Source organism: Eurosta solidaginis, chromosome X (assembly GCF_040869045.1).
Source record: "Eurosta solidaginis isolate ZX-2024a chromosome X, ASM4086904v1, whole genome shotgun sequence".
Lineage (NCBI taxonomy): Eukaryota > Metazoa > Arthropoda > Insecta > Diptera > Tephritidae > Eurosta > Eurosta solidaginis.
The window spans coordinates 179,722,547-179,748,931 of NC_090324.1; the positions used below are offsets into that span (position 1 = coordinate 179,722,547).

General features: G+C 40.7%; 1 protein-coding gene and 1 pseudogene across 3 annotated transcripts in view; both read right to left on the reverse strand.

The window, feature by feature from the left end:
* LOC137235445 (uncharacterized) overlaps positions 1 to 26,385 on the reverse strand; it is a 900,888-nt gene that overhangs the window by 870,256 nt on the left and 4,247 nt on the right. The gene's annotated exons all lie outside the window — the stretch shown is intronic.
* Positions 12,637 to 19,123, reverse strand: LOC137235297 (myosin-2 essential light chain-like; annotated as a pseudogene).

The following is a 26,385-nucleotide window of genomic DNA, read 5'->3' on the forward strand; positions in this document are numbered from 1 at the left end:
ATAAAACTTTAGCAATAAACTTTGTAAAATGGGTGTGACACCTACCATATTAAGTAGAAGAAAATGAAAAAGTTTTGCAGGGCGAAATCAAAAGCACTTGGAGTCTTGGAAGGATAACTTTTCTTGGTATTATATACATAAATAAATTAGCGGTACCCGACAGATGATGTTCTGGGTCACCCTGGTCCACATTTTGGTCGATATCTCGAAAACGCCTTCACATATACAACTCCACCACTCCCTTTTAAAACCCTCATTAATACTTTTAATTTGATACCCATATCGTACAAACACATTATAGAGTCACCCCTGGTCCACCTTTATGGTGATATATCGAACAGGCGTCCACCTATAGAACTAAGGCCCATTCCCTTTTAAAATATTTATTAACACCTTTCATTTGATACCCATATCGTACAAACAAATTCTAGAGTCAGCCGAGGTCCACCTTTATGGCGATATCTCGAAAAGGCGTCCACTCATAGAAATAAGGCCCACTCCGTTTTAAAATAATCATCAACACCTTTGGTTTGATACCCATATTGTACAAACGCATTCTAGAGTCACCCCTAGTCCACGTTTATGGCGATATCTCGAAAAGGCGTCCACTTATAGATTAAAGGCCCACTCCCTTTTAGAATACTCATTAACACCTTTCATTTGATACCCATATCGTACACAAAAATTCTAGAGTCACCCCTGGTCCACCCTTATGGCGATATCTCGAAAAGGCGTGCACCTATAGAACTAAGGCCCACTCCCTTTTAAAATACTCATTAACACTTTTCATTTGATATCCATATTGTACAAACGCATTCTAGAGTCACCCCTGGTCCACGTTTATGCTGATATCCCGAAAAGGCGTCCACGAATAGAACTAAGGCCCATTCCCTTTTAAAATACTTATTAACACACTTTCGTTTGATACCCATATTGTAGAAAAGCATTCTAGAGTCAGCCCTGGTCCACATCTATGGCAATATCTCGAAAAGGCGTCCACCTATAGAACTAAGGCCCACGCCCTTTTAAAATATTCATCAACACCTTTCATTTGATACCCATATTGTACAAACGCATTCTAGAGTCACCCCTGGTCCACTTTTATGGCGATATCCCGAAAAGGCGCCCACCGATAGAACTAAGGCCCATTCCCTTTTAAAATACTTATTAACACCTTTCGTTTGATACCCATATTGTACAAAAGCATTCTAGAGTCAACCCTGGTCCACCTTTATAACGATATTCCGAAAAGGCGTCCACCTATAGACCTAAGGCCCACTCCCTTTTAAAATACTCATTAACACCTTTCATTTGATACCCATACCGTACAACCAAATTCTAGAGTCACCCCTGGTTCACCTTTATGGCGATATCTCGAAAAGGCCTCCACCTATAGAACTAAGGCCCACTCCCTTTTAAAATACTCATTAATACCTTTCATTTGATACCCATATCGTACAAACAAATTCTAGAGTCACCCCTGGTCCTCCTTTATGGCGATATCTCGAAAAGGCGTCCACCTATAGAACCAAGGCCCACGCCCTTTTAAAATACTCATTAACACCTTTCATTTGATACCCATATCGTACAAACAAATTCTAGAGTCACCCCTGGTCCACCTTTATGGCGATATCTCGAAAAGGAGTTCACCTATAGAACTAAGAACCACTCCCTTTTAAAATTCTTATTAACACCTTTCATTTGATACCCACATCGTACAAACAAATTCTAGAGTCACCCCTGGTTCACCTTTATGGCGATATCTCGAAAAGGGGTCCAACCATAGAACTAAGGCCCACTCCCTTTTAAAATACTTATTAACACCTTTCGTTTGATACCCATATTGTGCAAACGCATTCTAGAGTCACCCCTGGTCCACGTTTATGGCGATATCTCGAAAAGGCGTCCACCTATAGAACTAAGGCCCACTCCCTTTTAAAATACTCATTAACACCTTTCATTTGGTACCCATATCATAGAAATAAATGGCGTCCATCTATATAACTATGGGGCCTCTTAAAATACTCTTTAATAACTTCCATTTGATACACATGTCATACAAACACATTCCAGGGTTACCCTTGGTTCATTTTACTACGAGGTAATTTTCCCTTATTTTGTCTCCATAGCTCTCAACTGAGTATGTAATGTTCGGTTACACCCGAACTTAGCCTTCCTTACTTGTTTTTTATTTGTTTCTTTCATACCTTTATATCGTAGTTTACCAACTTGAATTTGAATATTTTTTGTTTCAACTACATATAGCCCCGGTTATTTTTTTTTTGGCTTTGGGTTAATTTTTACTAGACAATTAAGGCATACAATTTAATCCTTTTATACACATAAACTAATTGAATTACATACACATACACACAAACATATTGCTTTTATACATACAATCTGAATTTTTTGCTATCTTTATATTATTTATCATTTTTTGAATCATATTACCTGGTTGTTTTATATTTACTTTAGCCTATTTTGATCTGAAAATATACACAGATTGTTCGTATTGAAATTAGTTCATTGGGTCACATTTTTTAATTTTCCTTTTTTTTTCATTAGGGCGTCCGGGAAAAAATTTTTAGTCCATTCGTTTTTATTTTTCCAATTTTACTTGGATTTACTTTTGGTCTTGGGTTTCCTTCAGACAGTGAATGTCTGACAAGGACGAGGAGGCCGAGAATCGTGTTGCAGGGGGATTAGGTATACTGCACTGCTAGACCAGTCACTAGGAGCGTTACGAGGGCCGCCCTAGAAAACCAAATAGTTGGGTCGGTTTTTAACCGAATCGACACTGGGATTACACATCCTGTAGACTTTGTGCCCATTACCTAAATAGGTTTGCGTCGCGGATTTTCGGATCGTTTGGCCCTGAACGTCCGCTTAGGGTCTCTTTCGCGAACGGAGTGTCGTTCAGCGACTCGGAAAATAGTTTAAATTTCTCGCAGAAAATCGATTTGGTGTACCAAATGTTCGATAGCGAGAACGTGGGTGCACAGGGGAGCGATGATCCATCGCGAAACGCACCAGCAATGGTTTACGGCGGCCTAAATGCTCCTCGCACCGACGGCAGTGAGCATGCAACCAATGTTGAACAGCTGAGATGCGTGATGGCAATGATGGCGCAACAACAAGATATGGTGGTGCAAATGGCGGGTGAAGTGCGAAGCATCAAGAGCAACGTCGATCATCTTGGTGGTCGCGTAGCAGATATGGACGCATCCAGTCACGCGGTGGGACATCGGTCCGCTGTGGCATCCACGCCCGAGCCTCAGAACCGTAGGGGGGAGCCTGCTACCCGCAACGGTATTCCGAGTGGCAGTCGGATTACTGAGCGAGATGGTAATGACCCTCCAAGGTAGAAAAAGTTAGATTTAGAAAAGTGGCACATCAAATTCGATGGGACCAGTAAAGGTATAAGCGTCGAAAGCTTCATCTTTCGAATGGAGAGGATGCGCGAGCAGCATAATATTTCCTACTTCCAGCTCTTCACGGACTTTCATAGTCTGGTTTCCGGCGGTGCTTTGAAGTGGTATTGGCAGGTCCTTGAGGACCACGCAGACGAACCCGATTTCGGCTACTTCGAGCTGAAAGCCGAAATGCTAAGCCACTTCAAATCCGCCGAGTCCGTCTATGAAATCATCCGTGAAATCGTGGAAAGGAAACAGCTGCACGCGGAAGCTTTCGACGACTTTTATGCCAAAGTCCGCAATATGTCATTCCGTTTGCGGAAGAGGATCCCTGAAAGAGAGTTGGTTGGCATCATTTATTTATTTTATTTATTTAGTCTAGTAACAAAGGTTTAGTACAGACACTTATGACTAAATTACAGAAACCAGCTTATATTAAGCTATGGAAAACACTAGCAAAAAGAATTTATATTATTACAGATTAAGTAATTTTTTAGTTTAAGTTGAAAAGCGTATTTTGAGTCGGAGAAATCAATATCCAAAACACTTGAGAAGCAATTAATTTCTGATAGGGCTCTGTTAATAGGCGCTTTTGTGTAAAAAACAGTTCTACTCAGCCCTATGAAAAAGATTTCAAAGCGGCGGAGGTTTCTACAGGGAGTATTTAAGCATAGTCTTTCAAGAAGCAACGCTCAGTCAATTTTGCCCGTGAAAAGATTGAAACTGAACAACGAGGCCAAAAGAGTTCTGCGATTGTTTAGGGATAGTAAGGATATTAGTTGGCATCGAGACTCATAAGACGGGATCGGTTCAGAGAATCGTAATGAAATAAGCGCGAAGCGCATAAAGATTTTTTGAACCCGCTCCAGGCGGTTGATGTGAACTGCGTGGAAAGGCCGCCAAATGAAAGTCGCATACTCAAGTTTGGACCGCACAAAGGACGTATATAAAACTTTGAGTGTGTAGTGGTCAGAGAAGTTTGCGGATTGGCGTCTGACAAAAGCAAACATTGAAAGCGCCTTAGAAATTATGAAGCTGACGTGAGTGTTAAAATTAAACTTTGAGTCGAAGTATACCCCCAAGTCTTTAACTTCAAGAGTCGTTCGAAAAAAGTGTCTGCAATATGATAGGAGGTATGAAGTGGCCTCAGCAATTTACCATACGCCACAGTGTGGCACTTACTTTTATTAAGGAAAAGACGGTTCTTAACACACCAGATATAAAGCTTATTAATCTCAGATTGAAGAACAACGACATTATTATAACAACTGATCTCAGAATAGATCTTGAGATCATCAGCATAAAGCAGAAATTTGGTAGATGAGAAGCAAGAGCTAATGTCATTAATGAACAAGATAAATAGTAAAGGGCACAGAATACTGCCCTGGGGCACTCCAGAGGTGGCCCAAAATGGTTTCGAATAAACACCGTCAATATTTACAACATTACTTCTGTTGTGCAGGTAAGATTTAATCCACTGTAAGAACGTAAAGTGGAACCAATAACAAGCTAATTTCGCAATTAAAATTGTATGAGAAATTTTATCGAATGTCTTGGAGAAGTCTAGGTATATTGTATCAACCTAAAAACCCCGCCTAAATGCCGCGTAGCAATCCTCAGAAAAGACAGCGAGGTTCGTTAATGTGGATCTGGCCCGGACAAAACCATGTTGATTGGCGCAAATCAGGTGCTTAATACTAAAGTAAAGCTTGCCATTGACAACACATTCAAAAAGCTTCGAAGTTGTATACAATTTGGAAATAGGCCTGTAATTAGAACAGTTACTTTTGTTGCCAGACTCAAAAATGGGAGTGACGGATGCTTGTTTCCAGTCATCAATAAAAATACCCGATGCCAATGATTTATTGAATATAATCATTAACGGTCGTACTAGCGAAGGACAATTTTTCAATAGAATAACTGAAAGATTGTCAAAATCAGTTTTGGAGGAATTTTTAAGTTTTATAATCCCCTCAACTATGTCTGCCTCGTGAGAGTAATTGACCCAAAATTATTAGTGAAGGGAGATTTAATTAACTTGTGTATGTTATCTGTAACTTCCACAGTTAAATCATTATCTGTGAAAAAGTTCGCCGAGAAGAAGTCATCAAAGAGATTAGCAGCCTCACTAACAGAGTTGGCAATAATATTATTGTAGCATACTGATTTCGGTATGCTAGATACGCTCTTCATGGAGCTTATGTAATTCCAAAAGTTCTTCGGATTGCTCTTGATGTTTACCCAAAAATTTCTGACGTACTTAGCATATAAAGACTTATTAAGATTGTTAAATTTTTTCTTATAAACTATAAGCAAGTCATAAAATCGACGCTGATTAGTAAACTTATATTTTTTAAAGAACTTGTTTCTCAAATTTTTGAGATGTTTGAGCGCACTATTGTGCCAGGGAGATATATAAATTTTCTTTTTATATACCGTCACGACTTTTTCGCAAATCTTATGAATTTCATTTCAAGTACATTGAAAGACTTTCCAACTTCACTTTCGCCAAGCATAGCGTCCCAATCAACTCCACGTAAAGCAGAATTTAAACGATTAAAATCAAATCTTCGAAAATTGAACGATGTTTTTATATTTTATGTAGGAATACAGAAATACTCAAAGAACTGAATTTCAAGCTTTAAGGGCAGGTGATGCAAGTTTGGTGGCGAAATTGAAGACGCAGGTTCCGAGATAACAAAACTAATATTGTTAGTTACAAAAATTAAATCAAGAGTGCAATGTAAAGAATTATGGAAACTATTAATTTGAGATAAACCCAACTCCTCCAAAATTATCAATAAGATACAATTCATAAGAGCTGTTAATATTAGTAGGAGTTAAATATAGATTGTTTTCAAGAGAGATCCAGCTAACTTACTTCAATTAAAATCCCCCAGTACACATAGCTGCGTTTCTCCTAAACTTCGCTTAGGAATTAAGATATTATTTACATGAGCCTTATAAGTACTTTCTGGGCTGGACGGCGGAATGTATGAAGCACAAATGAGCAGTTGACCCAGAGAGGCATGAATCCGCACACAAAGTTGATCAAGAAGCGTGTCACTAACAGTTAAAGAAATAAGCGAGGCCTGGAGACCGACCCGGGCGGCAATCAGCACACCACCTCCTCTATTTAGGCCAGTCTTTGTTGCATCTCTATCCTTACGGAAAACATGATAAAGCTTAGGATCAAAAAATTGAGCATCTAAGAAATTACTATTCAGCCAAGTCTCAATGATGACAAATACATCATACTCCAATAAAGAACTAAATAGGCAGGGGCAACTTCAAACCGTACCTGGCCAACTTAACCTTCGCCATAAAAATGGACTCGTTGGCGGAGCTCAAGGCGGAATGTAAGAGAGCCGAAAAACTCATCAAAGAAAATAAGAGCAGGTCTAAAGTGGTCAGCGAGGTAGGCTTCGTGCTTCCGGAGCAGTTAGGAGAATCAAAAATAGAAGCTTTTGATAGGAAGCCTCAACGTCCACCCCAAAACCAATCAACCTCAACATCTACTACCCCCAAATCCCAATAGTGTTCGTCCTTCTGTTAGTCCTCCCGTGTCCAACTCTACCGTCAATTCCTTTTGTGCATCACCCTTCCACTTGATGTTGTGTTTTTCGTGCGGTATGCCGGTGAATCACTATGTGAAAAACCCGGCAGAAGCTCAAAAACCAAATAAATGTTCGTCCTCGTTCCATAATATGGTCTGTTTTGTTTGTGGTAGTCCGTCCTTTTGTGATTTTAAGCCCAAGCAGGGAAACCTGAGGCTGGCGGAGGTTACCGGGGACTCCAGCCAGGAGACACGCAACCCGGCAACCCAGCAGTAACGATTTTGAAGAAGGAAATGAAAGAGAATGAAGTTAAGGTAGAGGAAATGATAACAGAAAAACGGGAGGTCAAAAGTTTGCATCAGAGGAAGATAGAATATGAGGAAGCAAGGAGAAGAATTTTTTGCGAAACAATGAATAGTAATAGAAAGAAGAGAAATTTTAAGAAAATAGAGAAAATGTGTGAGAAGAGGAGACATTTTAAGCGGCTGAAAAATAAAATAATTGCCACGTTAATCACCGTGAAAGGTGATAATAGGTTTTTTGCGAAAACCACTATAGGAGCTCAGGAAGTATTGGCTCTCTTCGACTCAGGTGCGAGAGCCAGCTGCTTAGGCAAAGACTCAGCTGCACTCCTTCGGGGAAAGGAGGCCTTCATTATGCCAATCAAGGGCCAAAACATCCGGATCGCGAACGGTGAGGAAACCGCCGTGGTAGGGGTCATAAAGTTACCAGTCGAGTGGGATAATACGACCAGAGAATTAGAATTTTTGATAGTACCAGACTTGCAGCAACAGGTTTATCTCGGCACAGATTTTTGAAAAGAATTTGGTATGAGTAAGGTGAGTAAATGTGTGATTGGTAGTGTGAATGGTGCCAGTGTGGCGGAGCTCGTGCCCGCCGAGGGTGACTTGTCTTTCGGCGCTGTGCAGCACGTTTTAACGCCGGAGCAAAATGATAGGTTGGATCGTGTAAAAGCCCAATTCCCGTCCTTCGTGGTATTAGGGTTAGGCCAAACAGATAAGGAGGAACACGTTATCGAGGTGGTTGACGAGAATCTGCCAATAAAGCAGCGCCATTTTCCGGTTTCACCAGCTATTCAAAAACTCATATACGCAGAGTTAGATCGAATGTTGGACATGGGAGTCATCGGGGAGTCCAACAGCAGCTGGAATTCGCCGGTATCGCTGTTAATAAAAGGGACGAAAAACCGCTTGTACCTTGACGCTTGCAAAGTCAACGAACGAACAATTAAGGATGCCACCCCTTACCCCACATTGATGGAATCCTCAACCGACTAAAAAATACACGATTTATTTCCGCGATAGATTTGAAGGACGCTTTCTGGCAGATCCCTCTGGAGAAGAAGTCAAGAGAAAAGACTGCTTTTACTGTCCCTGGCCGACCCCTACACCAATTCACGGGTTGTGCAATGCAGCACAACGAATGTGTCGTCTCATGGACACGGTCATTCAGGCCGCTTTACGTGAATGTGTTTTTGTTTATTTGGACGATTTTTTAGTGCGTTCGGTAGATTTCGAGTCTCGTATGTGTTTGTTGGAAAAGGACGCTCCGGTGCCTTCGTGAGGCTAAGTTAACTATAAATATAGAAAAGAGCTAGTTCTGTTTCAAAGGAGTTCGATATCCAGTGTACGTATTCGGGGATGGTTGCATTAGCAGAGACGCCAATAAAGTGGTGGCTGTGAGGGACTTTCCCGTACCTAAAACCCCTAAGCAACTACGACGGTTCCTAGACAAGTCGGGCTGGTACCGACGTTTCATACAGGACTATGCGACTATTGCAGCCCCGCTGCACGACTGCCTTAAAAAGGACAAAATTAAGAAATTCACTATGACTGACGAAGCGATGAAATATTTTGAAATTTTAAAGCAAAAGTTGATTTCTGCACCAGTGCTTACGCACCCTGATTTCAACAGAAAATTTTATATTCAATGTGATGCATCAACTGATGGAGTGGGAGGGGTTTTGTTTCAGTTGGACGATGACCAGAATGGAAGACCTATTGCCTACGTTTCGGCAAAATTAAATAAGGCGCAGAAAAAGTACAGCATTACGGAACTTGAATGCTACGCCGCTATCGTGAGTGTCAAGAGATTCTGACCTCACGTGGAGGGAACCCCGTTCACCCTCATAGCTGATCATGCCAGCGTCAAATGGCTCATTAATCAGAAAGATCTTTCTGGGAGGTTGGCAAGGTGAAGTTTGAAACTCCAGGGTTATGATTTCGATATCCAACATCGAAAATGTGCGCAAAACCTGGTTCCCGAAACACTCTCACGAATGCACATGGACGAAATACTGGCAAAAGATAGAGCTATAGACGCGTGTCTCGAGTCACCGTGCTTCGAGTCGGAGGAGTATACGGAGTTGAAAAAGACGGTGAACGAGAACAAAGGCAAGTTACCAGACGTATGCATATCGGACGGTTACGTTTATAAACGGACGCAATTCGACAGTGGGGACGATCTTCTAGCGGGCCAGACCTGGAAGTTCTGGGTTCCGTCGGAGTTGCGACCGGGGCTGGTAGAGTTGTCTCATAGTTCACCGTTAGCTGGTCATGGTGGCATCCACAAGACACTGTCCCGACTACGAGAAAAATATTATTGGCCAGGAATGTTCACCGACGTATGCGCCCATGTAAAAGACTGCGAAACTTGCAAAACTAACAAAACTCAAAACGTGTTTAAACAACCCATAATGGGAAAGCAAAAGCTCACAGAGCGACTTTTCCAATGTCTGTTCATTGATTTTATAAGTCCTTATCCGCGTACTAGTGAGGGTCATGTGTATGTCTTTGTTTGTTTAGATCATTTCTCGAAGTTTGTGTTTTTAAAACCGATGAGAAAGGGCAACTTCAGCCGAAGTCGTCAAGTTCTTGGAGAGGTATATCTTCCATGTGTTTTGTGTGCCTGAGTATGTCCACTCAGACAATGGAAAGCAGTTTGTGTCAGAAGTTTTCAACCACTTTCTGGAAAAATACGGCACCAAGCACATAAAAACTGCATTTTATTCGCCACAGGGTAACGCTGCGGAGAGGGTAAATAGATCTGTTCTGCAGATCAGTAGATCCTTTATAAAGGATAACCAGAAAAACTGGGACAAATGCGTCAGCGATGCCGCATTTGCCCTCCGCAGCGTTGCACACTCAGCCATCAACATGTCTCCATATTATGCCAATTTCGGTATGCCTATGATACAGCATGCTGCATCGTACGAACTATACCGAAAGCTGGCGGCAGTGAGAGATGTTGATTGCGAGATAGGAGTGCAAAGCGATAAAATGCAGATGATAAGAAATAAGATTATGAAAGAGCTGAAGTTGGCCCATGATAAGAGTAAAAAAATATATGACACTAGAATTAGAGATGTAAAGTTTCAGATTGGACAAGTGGTATACCACCGAAAGTTCAAAAAAAGCTCCCAAGTTGACAATTACAACGCCAAGTTAGCCCCGAAACAAATCAAATGTATAGTTTTAAATGTAATCGGGAATTCGATGTATGAACTTGGCGACAGCAATGGGAATAAGATCGGCGTATACCACGCTAAAGATATTTTTTCAAAATAGTTTAATGTTTTTTTTTTTTTGGAGTGCCAGTACGTTTGTTCTATGTTATTTATTTATTTATTGACTATTTATTTACTTAATGACGTATTTTATTTATTAACTCACTGCCGTATGTGATTATTTTATTAAATTATTTTTATTTTTTCTTTACTTTTTTATTTATTTGATTATTTTTGCATTTATTTAGATTTTTTTATGTATTTATTTATTTATTTTACATATTTTTTTACTTGACTATGTGATCTGTGATATTTTATTTTATTTAATCCTTTTCTTTCAACTTTTTTTATATTTTATTTTATAGTTTTTATTAAGTTTTATTATCTGTGGTATTTTATTTTTTTTAATTATTCTAGATTTTAGATTCTATCTGATATAGGTTATGTATGATATAAGGAGTAGAAGCTACCCAGTGACTTAGTATGTAGATGTAGTAATAGAACCAAGCGCTAACGATAAAATTAAGCTCGGCATTGAGGGTCGAGGCACACGTTGGACGGGAAACAAAATGTTGCAGGCTGCGTTGAAAACCCTTTACGCACACGCCCCATAGTGCAGGCACCATCGGCGATTGCCAGCCTGTAACGAGAGCCTGTCTTCGTGCTGGCAGGAATTAGGGGCAGCGTGTATATGTGTCTTTGTGTTTATGTGTTTTGTGTCCAGGTCCGTGCCTTAGCCCTAATGTTGCCATTAACCCAATAACATTGTGTATTGACAACATTGTAGCTATAGTGAACACAATGTTGCAGCGGAAATAAGATGTTGCGCTTGGCATCATGCTGTTATAATAAATAAAATATCACCATGTTGCTAACAACCTAGCAACACTGATGAATGCAATGCACCTATGTGTTTGTTTTGTTCTTTATTATGTGAGTGGATGTGTATTATGTGAGTGTGTGTGCCCGACGATTGGAATCTAAGTGTTCTTTGCCCAGTCCACAAGAAGGGGGATACTGCAAAATGCACCAACTACCGTGGAATCAGCCTTCTTAATATCGCATATAAGGTCCTTTCAAGTGTATTGTGCGAAAGATTGAAGCCCACCGTGAACCGGCTGATTGGACCTTATCAGTGCGGCTTCAGACCTGGTAAATCTACCATCGACCAGATTTTCACAATGCGCCAAATCTTGGAAAAAACCCGTGAAAAGAGAATCGACACACATCACCTCTTCGTCGACTTTAAAGCCGCCTTCGACAGCACGAAAAGGAGCTGCCTATATGCCGCTATGTCTGAATTTGGTTTCCCCGCAAAACTTATACGGCTGTGCAAAATGACGTTGAGCAACACCATCAGCTCAGTCAGAATTGGGAAGGACCTCTCCGAGCCGTTCGAAACTAAACGAGGTTTCAGACAGGGTGACCCCCTATCGTGCGATTTCTTTAATTTGATGCTGGAGAAAATTATACTAGCTGCAGAACTTAACCGCACTGGAACAATATACTATAAAAGCGTGCAATTACTGGCATATGCTGATGACATTGATATCATCGGCCTAAACACCCGCGCTGTTAGTTCTGCTTACTCCAAGCTGGAAAAAGAAGCGGTAAAGATGGGTTTGATGGTGAATGAGGACAAAACGAAGTACCTGCTGTCATCGAGCAAAGAGTCAGCGCATATGCGCCTTGGCAACCACGCTACTGTTGGCAGCCATAATTTCGAAATAGTAAAAGACTTCGTTTATTTGGGAACCAGCATCAACACTAGCAACAACATCAGCACTGAAATCCAGCGAAGAATCAATCTTGCCAATAAATGCTACTTTGGACTAGGTAGGCAATTGAAAAGTAAAGTCCTCTCTCGGCGAACGAAAATCATACTCTACAAGTCACTTATCGTACCCGTCCTGCTATATGGGGCAGAAGCATGGACCATGACAACAGCAGATGAAGCGGCTTTGGGAGTGTTCGAGAGAAAAGTTCTTCGAAAGATTTATGGACCTCTACGCGTTGGCGATGGCGAGTACCGAAGAAGATTTAATGATGAGCTGTACGAGCTATACGCAGACATCAACATAGTCCAGCGAATTAAAACGCAGCGGCTGCGCTGGCTAGGCCATGTTATGCGAATGAAAGATGATGCTCCGGCCAAGAAAGTGTTTCTATCGGAACCCGCCTATGGAAGCAGAGGTAGAGGGCGGCCCCCACTCCGTTGGAAGGACCAGGTGGAAAACGATTTAAACTCCCTTGGTGTGACCAATTGGCGCCGGTTGGCGGAGCGAAGGAGCGACTGGCGCGCCTTGTTGGACGGCCATAACCGTTTAGACGGTTAAGCGCCAATTAAGTAAGTAAGTAAGGATGTGTATTTGTGCAAGGCTATGAGCGTGTGAATCCATCAGTGTGAGCGGTCAAGGCACGAACCAAATGTATCTGTGTAGGTGTTCGTTTTGTGGAGCGGTAAGCATGTGAATGTATCAGTGCACGATTGTATGAACGTATCGATGAAAAATACGGGAAAGCCGAAAAGAAAGTTTGGCATGTATAGGTAGGAGTTTTCCGTTTCTGAGTAACGTTCCCTGCCACGGCGGTAGCTATAAAAGGGCACAGCGTTAGGCAACGGACAAAGTATTACTTTATCAGTGCCCAGTGTGAATGAGTGTGGTTTAATAAAAGGTTTGTTCCCCGATAACTATCCAAAGTTATAAGTTTGTTGTGCGCGCTTTTAATCGGGTGAGAAAAAAATAGAACAAAATCCCTTCAAAATGATATTAAGTACGGTGCGCGCCGAATAGTTTTCGCGAAACGTGAAAGGCAGAAAAGGATAAAGGCCAGGGATCTCCGGCTAACCACCAAGCGGTTTCCGACGCTAGACAGCAGCAGAAGTGCAAGGTGAGTTTAATGGTTTTCTTTGCCCTTAATTTTTTTTATATTCCTCCATTTTGGCATGCCCCATTGGTAGGCTGGCTTCTATATAGCCAATTTTCCAAGTAAGCCAATAGCAAACTTGCATGCATGTATGCACGCCTACACACAGACATATGTATGTCAGTGAGTACACAATCATGCAGACAAGAAATATTATCACCCTCACCAGTCTTTTAAGCCTATAAATTATTCAAAATTAACGTTTTTTGTATATTTCCGGAAAGAGCACACTGAAATACAACTGAAAATTACAGTTAGCGGCCTAAAGGCCAAATTAGCGGTGTCCCGCCCAACCACAAACACATCATCTTTTTGAAATTGGCGACATCCCGCCCAACAAAAAATACATCACCCTTTTGGTATTGACGGCGCAACGCCAACAACAGTCATTACACCACTTTAATATAGACGGCACAAAGCACATACCACAATCACATATATTTTTTTCATCGGCGGCGCAACGCCAATTACAAGTACGACCACTTATTTTCTATTATCAATTACAATTCTTACCAGCGGCCACACTTAACTGGTATTGCAACAAGTAAAAGTATAAAAGAAAACCATCAGCAACAACCGCAACAGCAGATTTTTCATATTGGCGGCGTATCGCCCTACAACAACGTTTATATTGGCGGCATAACGCCCAACAACAACGACATTACATTGGCGACATACCGCTCAACACCAACTATACCATCTCTGTTACATTGGCGACGCAACGCCAACAACAACTACATCATACTGGTGACATTCCGGCCAACAACAATTACCACGCATCAACAACCACTACACTATATCTTTGTTTTCCGGCGCTCACTACATCAACAACAACAACAGAATCACCTACAAGGACTTGGAACTTTACACCTAACATTTCTCCCTGGCGGCGTTGAGCCGCAACAACAACAGCAAAAACACAATAAATTTTTAACATCGATAGCAATTTTCATTGGGCGACCACAAAGCTGGTAACAACATTTGTATATTTTCGGGCTGTTCGCATACTTTGGTAACACAACCAACAAAAAACACTGGCGGAGGGAGGAGCTTCTCCGGCAAGAGATCGGATAATATTATTGTTTTTATATATTTTGTTTTATGTTATTACAATTATTATCCAAACATTGTCATAAGGGGCAAAATTAGTTGGTAGGAAAAGGGCAAAAGGGTAGTCATTTGCGGGGCCAAGCATTTATTTTTCGAACATAGAATTTCTGAGTTTAACCTTAACTCCATATTTCAGGAGTTAATGATGGCACTTTTGCCGCCATATCTTTTTTTTCGTGTCTTCATTTTCTTCTCCTTTTTTAGTTTTTCTTCTTCGGTTTGACACTTAACTTTTTCTTGATATTTTGATATCGTTCTTACCGAATACAAATTTTTTTTTGCACATAGTTTCGCCTACCAACTAAAAATTGTCGAATTTTGAATTTTTGCCTTTTTTTGTAATTTTTTTAACTTACATTCCCTTTTCGGATTATAGGCAAAGGCATTTCCAACATCTTTTTTCCTGTTAGTACGTTATAGGGTGCCTTCAGCACTAATACTTTTTTTTCTCGTATGATATACATTTTTATTTATATTTTACATTCAATCATCGCGCTGGTAGATTTGATACTACCAAAGCACTCAATGCTAAAGACCACTAGCTTGATTGAGTGATTGAGGGTGGCTACCGTGAGCGTATGTATGAATGTATGTATGCATTTATTTAATGATCAAAATTATTAGTACAATAAGATTTGAGGTCTTTTATAGTACAACATGAAAGGAAAGATAGTTATAAGTAGTAGTACAAAAACAGTTACATGATACTGATATAAACAGATATATATATATATATATATAAGCCTATCCATAAAACCCAATTTGTAATTTATTCTAGTATCGTGATCAAATACACGGCCAGTCTACATACTATTATCAGAAAAATAGTTATAGATAACATTCTTATAGTTTCTCCTACTTATACTATTTCTTATAGCATTGGTAATAGAATTCCAGGTACGTATAGTGTTCACGAAGAATACTCTAGTCGACGCAACAGATTTAAATGTGGGTACTATAAGGTCGTTTGAACGAGCGGATCTTGTGAAAGAAAGCTTATTATAAAGATATAGGGGCGTCTAAGTGAGCATGAGTCGGAAAAGGAAAATGCAGCTCCTGGCTTTGAGATAGTCGTATATTTGAAATCCCAGAAGGCTAGATTTCCAACGCGATATGTGGTCGAACTTCGAAAGCCCATACACCTAGCGTATTATATGGTTAAAGGTGTATGTATATTTTTGACTCCTATACATATTTGAATGCGTGTACATATATTAGCATATGATGGCTGATCTTCTTGAGAAAATAGAAGAAGGAAACCTAAACGTAAGGAATATACATATGTACATACATAACTACAAATATACACACATTTTGTTTATAATATGCCAAACTGGTTTTTTTGGTTTATTTCGATGACCTAATTTTGCTTGGTACAAAATTGATTTTATGTTTACTTGAGCGGTTGAAATAGGTCAGGAATTAGGGTTATTGGATTTTTTTTGTTTGCCCTTATATTATTTATTATATTATACGCCTCTTGAATTTTGAATCTCTAGATTTTAGGATATGTGCTGATAGAATAGTATATTAGGGTGGATCAGAAATAATTATTTATACGGAAATAAGATATCCCACACCTTGCTTCTTTTATTTATTTATATTTTTTTTTTTCTTTACAAATCATTGTATTAAATTTAAACGAATTGCATGGAAATTTTATGTTCTTGGTTTCGCTTTTTTATTGGAATTTAATTCTAAGCGGTTTCTTTTTGCATTATATAGGATAAATAGCTCCAGGGTATAGTTATAAGCAAAATTAAATTGTTAATAAAATTTAAAATATTTGGATGAAAACGTAGCTTTCAATAATGCAGGGCTAAGTCAAATTTTGGTGTTGGTGCTGCGCTTGTGCGCGGTGAGGTTAGGTGAAGGTGAGTGGTAGGGAAAAATTACCGAGTGATACGCGGACAGACTAGTGTCAGGTATGGGGGCACTGTAAGTAGATAGGAGTCCGCACAGTGCCCACGGTGCGGTGCAAGTTGCACTGCAGAGGGAGGGCAGACTCCACCTGACAGGACAGGCCTTCATCTTTTTCTGCCCCTTATGCTTTCCCCTACATAACTTTCCCCCTTTGCCCCTCACGTTTATATCTATCTTTTTCAGCTTTTTCTCTCCTTTCTATACACATGAAGGTATGAACTCTCTTTTTGTTCATGTGGCTGCGGGTGAGGCCGGTGGTGCAATACCCCGCCCAAGACGACGAGCTAGCCTGGGCCCGCAAGCATATCTGCTTGCCGCCGCTCCTCACCACCAGCCAGCCACGTAACAGTACTAGTCATCACACTTCTCATCAATCTAGGGCGTTGATCAGACAATTAAATAAAAGCGCTGGCCGCGCGAAATTTCTAAAAAATGTGAGGCGTAGCATAAAGTGATTAAGGTTCAGTTTGGTCTTATATATGACTATCAATAGAAATTTGACGGGTCCAACCCTTTTATTTAATTGTCTGATCAACTTACATGTAATAAAACCGTTTAACTCAATAAAGCCGTTTAACTAAACATTTTTTTTTTTTAATTATTTTTTTTTCAAGTTTTAGTCTTTATTTAATTGCCTATTATTTCTCATTCTGTTTAGTTCATTTGGTGACTCATTATTAAAAGGACTCTTTCGTGACAATTTGTTGCAATCTAAGTCCTCAATACATAATCCTTCCAAAGACTTTACTTGACTCTGCGCCACGTATGCTTGTCCCTCCTCCAACTCCGAAATATTTTGATGTCACTTCTATCGGACTGTATGTAATATTTGTTCCAAGTATGAGCCAAATCGGACATCATAGGTCGCTTTCTATTCTTGTATGTATTATGTGTTCCAAATATGAGCTAAATCGGACCACAAATACGATTTTTGTGAATATCTCGATCCTTGCGCCACCCAGCGGCGATTTTTTTCATAGATCGCTTTCCATTCTTGTATGTATTATGAGTTCCAAATATGAGCCAAATCGGACTACAAATACGATTTTTGTGAATATCTTGATCCTTGCGCCATCTAGCGGCGATTTTTTTTTTATTATTGCACTGTCATCGGGTTCTGAACTATATTCCAAGTTTCAAGCTTGTAGCTTATCGGGAAGTTACTTAAATTTCAATTACAAAAACAAATGCTGTCCAACCAGCCTGTCAAGTCAACCTAAATAAAACCTTTTAAAAAAGGTACGGTGGATGCACATTTTTTTTATATATATACTTTTTATATCATTTTTCATATTTCCCAGCAATATTTTTGTCTGATCTTGTTTGTCATGCGAGTAAGTCGGTGTTCAAATGAATGAGATTTTAGATATCCTCCTCAACGCTTTCCAGCTGTCTCAATTTATTTTTTATATACTTTTTGAGTTTTATAGCTATTGCTATGATTAATAGCCCAAATATGCAAATCAAAACAGTCAACCAAACATCTGGAATATTTGAGACATTTGTTGTTTCTACTACAGCAATTTCCAGAGTTTTCTTTTGTGATTTTCCGGTCAATTTATTTATAACATTTACTAATGCTTACTTAGGCTCTTTTGACCATTAGCGTTTGGGGCAAATAAAAACAAACTTATTTCACCATTCCAACCTGAGTTTTCTTTTCCTATCTCATATCCGGCTATTGCTATCATAATGCCGTTTGCCAATTTTTCCACCAAGACATTTTGAAAAGAAAATAAAAATTTGCTTTAATTGTTTTCCTGTTCCTTTGAAAAATGACTCATTTAAGCTTTAATAAAATTTCTTTGTTTTTATTCCTTATTCTATTATTATTGAATCTAGGCATTCCAGCTTACTCAAACAATTTTTATTTTACGCTAATATTTTTAACATTTAAGTATAATTTATTTTTTCTTATTTAACTAACTTTACAAAATATTGTTAAAAATTAATTTCTATACTATATTCCATTCTATGTAATATCCCTTTCTATGTCATTTTGGGCTTCGAACTTTATTTTCTATTTTTAGAACTTTATTTTGTATTTCTAATATTAGGTTTAACCCGAGCAAAAATAAAAATTTCTGCTGCTTGGTGAGCAACCGCTAGGTTTCCAAAGTAAAGCTGGTTTATACTTATTAATTTAATTATTAACTTAACTTAATTGCTGCCAGTCGTGTTCATTATTTGTTGCTAATTCCTTGCTGCCGTCCATTAACCATTCATCACCATGCGCACAAACTCTTCATAATTAACATAATTAACTCTTCATAAACAACATTGCTTTGCGTATCCTCTTGATTTATCATCAATTGTTCAACCCCTTCATCGGTTAATTTTTCGCCAAGTGTAATAAGTAAATTTCTCAATTAAGCTGATAAAATAAAACAACTTGCATCCTTATCAAAATGACGTAGACCCTCAATGAAGTCATTAGCTGTATCACCTGAGTGTACTTTCGAAATTGCTCGATAAGTAGGTAGAAATATTTCAAAACTAATACGTTCATTGTGTTTAAGTTGATGTGTGCATTCCTTTACATCCAATTCGGTAAGATTTTAGCCGATTGCACGCAAACATTCTCCAACTTGACTCAATTTAATTTTAAAATCACCACGGTTGTCAAAGAAATTGACGGCCTCTAGGAATTCGGCCAATTGATTAATTATTTATCCTCTTAGGGTTTTCAGCAGTCTGCTTCTAAAATAGCTCTGCTTTTTTCCAAAGCTGGCAGGATCGCAGCAGTCTGCTGCGTGTAAAAATAGCAATAAGAATAGCAGTCTGCGCTTCCCAAGGCCGTCAGTTCTATGTACCGGAGCGACTCGGGATTTTTCCCGACCAAGGACTGCCATTTCAGTATAACCCCATTTAATTTGTTGCGTTCCTCCCACAAATTGTCATCCTCCCAGCAGCTCCTTGCAGCGGGACTGCTCCATATTCTCTTGCTCCGGGAAGGTATCGAACCCAATCCGTGTCCGTCTCCTGACCCCGGTCCTGAGAAATGGTTTTGCTGCATCTGCCGGAAAATAATCTTTTTAGGACGGTCACACTCTTGTCAGTGTGTCTCGTGTTAGGGATGGTTGCATCGGACAAGTTGTTCTTGGCTAGACCCCAAAACCAGACGTCCACGTAACTTCTATAAATCTTTTGTGGCTCCTTGCTGTTCACGTCCTCGGACGACCCGTAGTTTGCGCCTTAGCGTCCCCCCCCCCTACCTTCCAGCAGCCCCGCTGCTCATCAAGCCACAACAAGTACCCACCGTTCCTCGCGCCCCACGGCGCCACCAACTCACACGGCTGCTCCCACTAATCTCCGTAGTAGAGTCGGGAGCAATGCCGAGCATCAGCCCCTGCACCCGTCTTCTTCCCCCCTCTTTTCCGCCAGCAATTGTGTATGTCAGGGGAACAGACTCTTAGTCCCTACCTCCCTTTGCACCGTTTGCCAGCACAGAATATATATGTTTGCGACATCCGCCCAATGCAGCTCCTGCCATGGACGGTGCCACTTTCCTAGATGTTCTGGTCTCCGCGACGGCAACCCCCCGATGGGTTTCATTGCGCCATGCTGCCAGGCCGCATACCCAAATGCGCCGGGTACCCCAATGCCTACCCAAGGACGTCTAGTCCCAGGGCTGTTGAGAGCAATCGCGTTCTGGCCTTCCACAACCCAGGCGTAGTCACCCGTCACTTACTCCCAGAGTGACGAGGTCTCCCCCTATGCACTTCAGAATTCTGCAGTTAAACTGTAATGGATTAACTGGGAAGATCACGGAGATAGTCGACTTCATGAAGCGGCACAACATCCGCATTGCTGCGATTCAAGAGACTAAACTCACAGCAAGATCTGCATTGCAGACCTGTTCTAGGTATAATGTCCACAGAAAAGATCGCGAGAGCGGCCTCGCCTTTATCATACACCACACTGTGCAATATCATATATTTGATCCCGATATCGACCGCAGGGACAGTGTCTTAGAACGTCAAGGATTATCTGTTCGGTCGGGCCATGCAAATCTAGAAATCATCAACATCTACATCCCTCCTGTCACCTGTTGCCCCAGTGGATACCGCCCTGATATCAGCGACGTACTCACTGGAAATAATCGCAGTATCTTAGGCGATTTCAATGCCCATCACGATCTATGGCATTCAAACTTGCGGGTGGACAGTTGGGGTGAGATGTTAGCGGATCAAATAGAAGAAACGACGTTCTGCACTATAAACGGAGACGCCCCACACGTATGGTAGGAAGCTGTCACAGTTCGCCGAATATTTCAATCGTGAGCGCAGAACTCGTAAACTGCGTCAACTGGCACCCGATGGTAACATTGGCATCCGACCACCTGCCTATACTTATTTCGTTCGAGAATCCCGCCGACTTCATCGTCGCAGACAAACGCACTTACATTAACTTTAAAAAAGGAAAGTGGGACGAATACAAATCCTATACAGACAACCGCTTTGCTGCCCTCCCTATCCCAACTGATGCCCGCCAAGGGGAGCGTGCTTTCCGCAAGGTCATTGAATCCGCCTCGGCTCGTTTCATTCCCGCCGGTAGAATTCCCGAAATTCGGCCCACTTCCCGGCAGAGGCCGCAAGTTTAGCGAGAGAACGTGAACTTATAGACAGCTCGATCCCGGCGACCCCCAAATAAGGGGCATGAACCAACGCATCAGATTGCTTATGGATGAACACAAGCGGGCGAAATGGGAGGAGCACCTAAGCGGTTGTAACCTCTCTGCCGGTGTAGGTAAACTTTGGTCCACTGTAAACTCCCTATCAAATCCGTCTAGGCACAATGACAAAGCTTCCATCGCCTTTGGCGACAAAGTGCTGTCGGATGCGAAAAAATGCGCGAGCGCTCTCTACCGACAATATATAATGCATTCTACGGTCGACAAAAATATACGGAGGGCCAACAGATGCGCACGTAAACATAAGTTCAGCGCGTCACCAATTACCATCACCGCCAAAGAGGTTGAGGATGCCATCGGTCATGCTGAACCATCCAAAGCAGTGGGCCCAGACGGCATAGCCATGCCGATGCTTAAAAGCCTAGGAAAGAGGGTTTCAAATATTTAGCACATGTTTTCAACCTGTCTCTTTCCACCTTTGTCATACCTGAAACATGGAAAATGGCCAAGGTGGTCCCGCTACTAAAGCCTGGGAAACCAGCTAACATAGTAGAGGCATATCGCCCGATATCTCTCCTATCGCCAGTAGCCAAGATGCTTGAAGCCATTTTGCTCCCCCACTTCAAAGCAAATTTGCAGCTGGCCTGTCATCAGCATGGCTTTAGAAAACTCCATAGCACTATCACCGCGCTAAATGCCATTAGCACCCAGATAAATTGTGGTCTAAATCAGAAGCCCCACCATAGAACAGTACTCGTAGCGCTAAATCTATCAAAACCTTTTGATACGGTCAACCATGGCACGTTACTGCAAGACTTTGAAAGGTCTACCCTTCCCCCATGTCTTAAAAGGTGGACCGCAAATTGTCTGGGTGGTCGGCAGGCATCGGTGCAATTCAGAAACGAAATATCAAAGCCAAGAAGAATTAAACAAGGGGTGCCTCAGGGTGGCGTCCTATCCCCACTTTTGTTTAATTTTTACATATCAAAACTACCTTCGCCACAAGAAGGAGTTACTATCGTTTCTTACGCTGATGACTGCACAATAATGTCCACAGGCCCGGGCCCAAAGATCGATGAGCTTTGCAACAATATAACCGGCTACCTCCCTGATCTCTCCAGCTTTTTCGCCTCGCGAAACCTGGCATTATCACCGACTAAATCATCCGAGACCCTATTTAAAATTTGGACGTCCCAATGTCGACCATTTTGAACATCCACGTCGATGGCACTACGCTACAGACTGTCCTACACCCCAAAATCTTGGGTGTGACGTTTGATCAGGATCTACATTTTTGTGACACGCAGCCGCAATTTTTTCGAAAATCCAGAGCCGTAATAAAATCCTCAAATCCCTTGCTGGTAGTACTTGGGGAAAAGCATAACACAGCATCTAAATGCGTGTTAGAGTGTAAGCAGTCTCTGGAGAGAATCGGGACAGGGAGAAGCATACATCTATATTGGGTCCCAGGGCATATGGGAATAGATGGGAATGAAAAAGCGGACGAACTAGCTAAAAAGGGCGCATCCCTTGAAGCTTGCTCCGTAAATGTCCCAATTAGATTGGGCGAGATTAAGCGAAGGCGAGAGGTGCACATGATCGAGCAAGCGGAAAAGGCGTGGGTTCAAGCGCGGGGCTGTAAAGTTTCGAAGATTATGTGTAGGTCTTACAACCTTAGACTAACACAGTTACTTCTATCATTAAAAAGAGAGGACTGTAGACTCATGACGGGTATTCTGACTGGACACTGCCTTCTGGCGTCACATGCCTTTAAATTAGGCTTGGTCAGTGATAGCAGATGTAGGAAGTGCGGGTTGGAGGAGGAAACGAACGAGCACGTTCTGTGCTCGTGCCCTGCACTTGCCAGGCTAAGACTCCAGCTATTAGGAGTGATAAAACTGTCAGATCTAGAAGCAGCAAGTGGCTTAAGCTTCCAGTATTTGCCAAGAAGACGGAGTTATTTTATAACATAGGTCCTGGTTTTTGATAGGGTTTTTCAGTTTGGTCGTTAGAACAAACTTCTGGTAACACTACGGACTCAATCAGTCTATGTGGGGTCCTCATGGACCGGCCAGTTCAACCTACTTACCTACTAGTAGTTCTTGGTAATCTCCAGTAGTTATAGTACGCAAACCAGGAAAAGTCCGCCAATGCTTGGGTAGTAGAAAGGTCAACGCTGTAACCGCCTAGCCTATCCGCTCCCACATATTGAGGGTATACTATCAAGACTTCCTCGAGTGGAGTATAATTCAAGCCTAGACCTCAAGGATGCCTTCTGGCAGATACCTCTTGAAAAGAGCTCCCGCGAAAAAACGATATTTACAGTACCTAACAGGCCATTATATCAGCATAAAGTAATGCCGTTTGGACTTTGTAATGCTCCCCAGACAATGTGCAGATTGATGGACCGTGTAATACCCTATAACTTGAAAGATAAAGTATTTGTTTATCTCGATGACTTACTGGTAGTTTCTGAAAGTTTCGATTTGCATTTGGCAATTTTAAGGGAAGTGGCTAACCATATTCTAAAGCAGGATTGACCTAAAATATTTCTAAAATTAGGTTTTGTATGAAGGAAATTCGATACCTATGATACATAGTAGGGCGAGAAACTCTAAAAACAGATCCTGAGAAAGTGTCCGCTATAGTTGACTATCCCATTCCAAAGTCAATAAAGCAGTTTCGTAGGTTTCTGGGTATGGCAGGGTGGTATCGCCGCTTAGTCCCCAATTTTGCCGAGGTAACGCATGCCCTTACAGATGTCCTCAAGAAGTCAAAGTCTTTCGAATGGTCATAATCAGCGCAAAAGTCATTTGATAACATAAAATCTTTATTGACGTCCAATCCGTTTTTGGCGAATCCAGATTTTACTAAACCCTTTATAATTCAGTGCGATGCTAGCTGGCATGACATAGGAGCTGTATTAGCACAGAAAAATTATCGGGGGGATGAAATACCAATAGCTTATATGTCGCAAAAGTTGAATAGGCCGCAACAAAATTATTCCGTCACCGAGCAGGAGTGCATGGTAGCGGTCTTAGCCATCAATAATGGGGGCTCAACCGGGATACCTAAACTGTACCATAAATTTCACATCAAACCCAGTTACTTTTAAATACCCTTTCATTGAACGTATCTAAATAAATTTGCATCACTATTTTATGATGTCAAATCTATGAAAAGGTTGAGCAAAAAATTGTGCGGACCAGGAAAAAATTACTTTAAGATACTACAGAAGTGCAAAAAATTCTATTCATGGACCGGTTTGTTGTTCGAGGGCTTCGCGGCAAAAGGGCGAACGGAATCGAAGATGATTTGGCTGGTTCCTCTAGTCAAAAATGTGGAGAGCAAACCAAGCAAACAGAGCAAATACACCAGTCTACAGAAAATGCAAATGATAATCCAAAAATACAGAAAATTGGTAAGTAAGAATGTAACAATAGGAAAAACAATATTATTATTTGATTTTCAGTGAGAGGAACACTCAATATCTGTGCTTCGTTTTCTACTTGTATCTCACATTAATTTTTTGTGAAAGTGAAAACATATTTCGAAGGAAAATCGTGATTTTAATTTGTTAATTTTAGAGCAAAAGCAAAGTACTAAAGTTCATCGAACTTACCAACGTTGCAAACTAAATCATCACTGGCTTGATGAAAGCGGTTGTTCTCAAGTGATCTGCACAACTTGTACAGAAGCGTGTAAAAATAATTTAATTATCAATTTCACACCCTGTGATTTTTCGTCAAAAGAAACCTGGGTAGAGAAAGGATTTACTAATTGGAAACATGGAGCAGAGAGAATTGAAAAACATTCGAGGAGCTCACTCCGCATCACTTGCGCAGAAGTTTTAAAAAATCGTGGAAAAATCAATGTTGTGCAACATTTGTAAACTGCATCTGAGTCATTACCGGACCGCCTTAAGAAAAATATTCAGCACTCTGAAAGTTGTTTTAAAGGACTCGCGATCCGTGGTGCTGAAAACGTTGAAAATTCGAATTTAATGTCAATGTTGAAAGCACGCGCGGAAGATGTTTCTGAGTTGGAAACGTGGCTGAAAAGAACGGGCCACAGATGGTTGCACCACGACATTCCAAATGAGATATTGCAAGCGATGGCTACAAAAATTTTATCTGATAATATTAAGAAAATCCAACTTGCAACGTACTTTTCTATCCTTCTTGATGAGACGGCGAATATCTCAAGAACAGAGCAAATTTCTATTTATATGAGTGTTGTCTCTCCTACCTCGTTGCTACTGAATATTTTTTTAGGATTTTATTCCACAATAAATACAAAGGCGGAAATATTATTCGACATAGTCAAAGACTGGCTAATCCGATTTGATTTGCCAATTTCACTGATGAGGGGCCAATGTTATGACTGGGCGTCGAATGTGTCTGTGAAAATTTCAGGGTTACAACAAAGGATTCAAGAAGAATAGACCAGAACACTTTTCGTACATTGTAACGCTCACAATTTAAATCTTGTAGTACAAGATGGAATCGAACAAATTCTCACTGCAAGGAAATTCGTCGGGGAGGTGAAGGAGTTGATCAATTTTGTGAGAGATTCGCCGAAACGTCTCCTGAAATTGCAAGAACTACAGGCAGAAGAAAAAGACAATGAAAAAATGAATGCTGCTCTTGCAGAGTACTGCCCAACAAGTAAAATCACACCCTTTAATCAACGAGGTAATTTAGAAAGTTGAAAACCTTTTTTTGTGGGAATATTCTTTTCTTTCAGATTTACATTGCGAATCAAGTCTCTAAAAACCGTATTGGCAAATTACGATCCTCTGATGAAGGGCTGATCGAAGAGCGGGAAGTCGATAGCACAATCGTCGCCAAAGCTGTAGGTTTTTTAGGACGTATGGAATCTTTCCCATTATTGTTCCTTATGAATGCTTCAATAGAGATATTTAATCGAATTGAAGTACTAAACAAAGAACTTTAAAAGGTAGAACTTTTTGTGGTAGATTCGTCTCGTAAAATTGAAGCTGTTACCTACACGCCCGCGATTCCAAATTTGAATCAATTTAGCTAAAATGCATAGAGTTATCAAAGAAATTTGAAATCAGGGGACCGAATTTGCCACGTCAACGGAAAATTTCAAAGCGAATTGAAAGTAAAAATGATAATATGTTTTCAATACTCCAAAAGAATATTATCGTAAAATTGACTGTGAAATTTATGTTCTTTCAAAAGTAGATTCGACACAGATTCAGCCAAATTTTTTCGAACATTGGAACAATTTGCAGTCGGTGAAACAGTTGACGTGGAAAAAATTATCCTG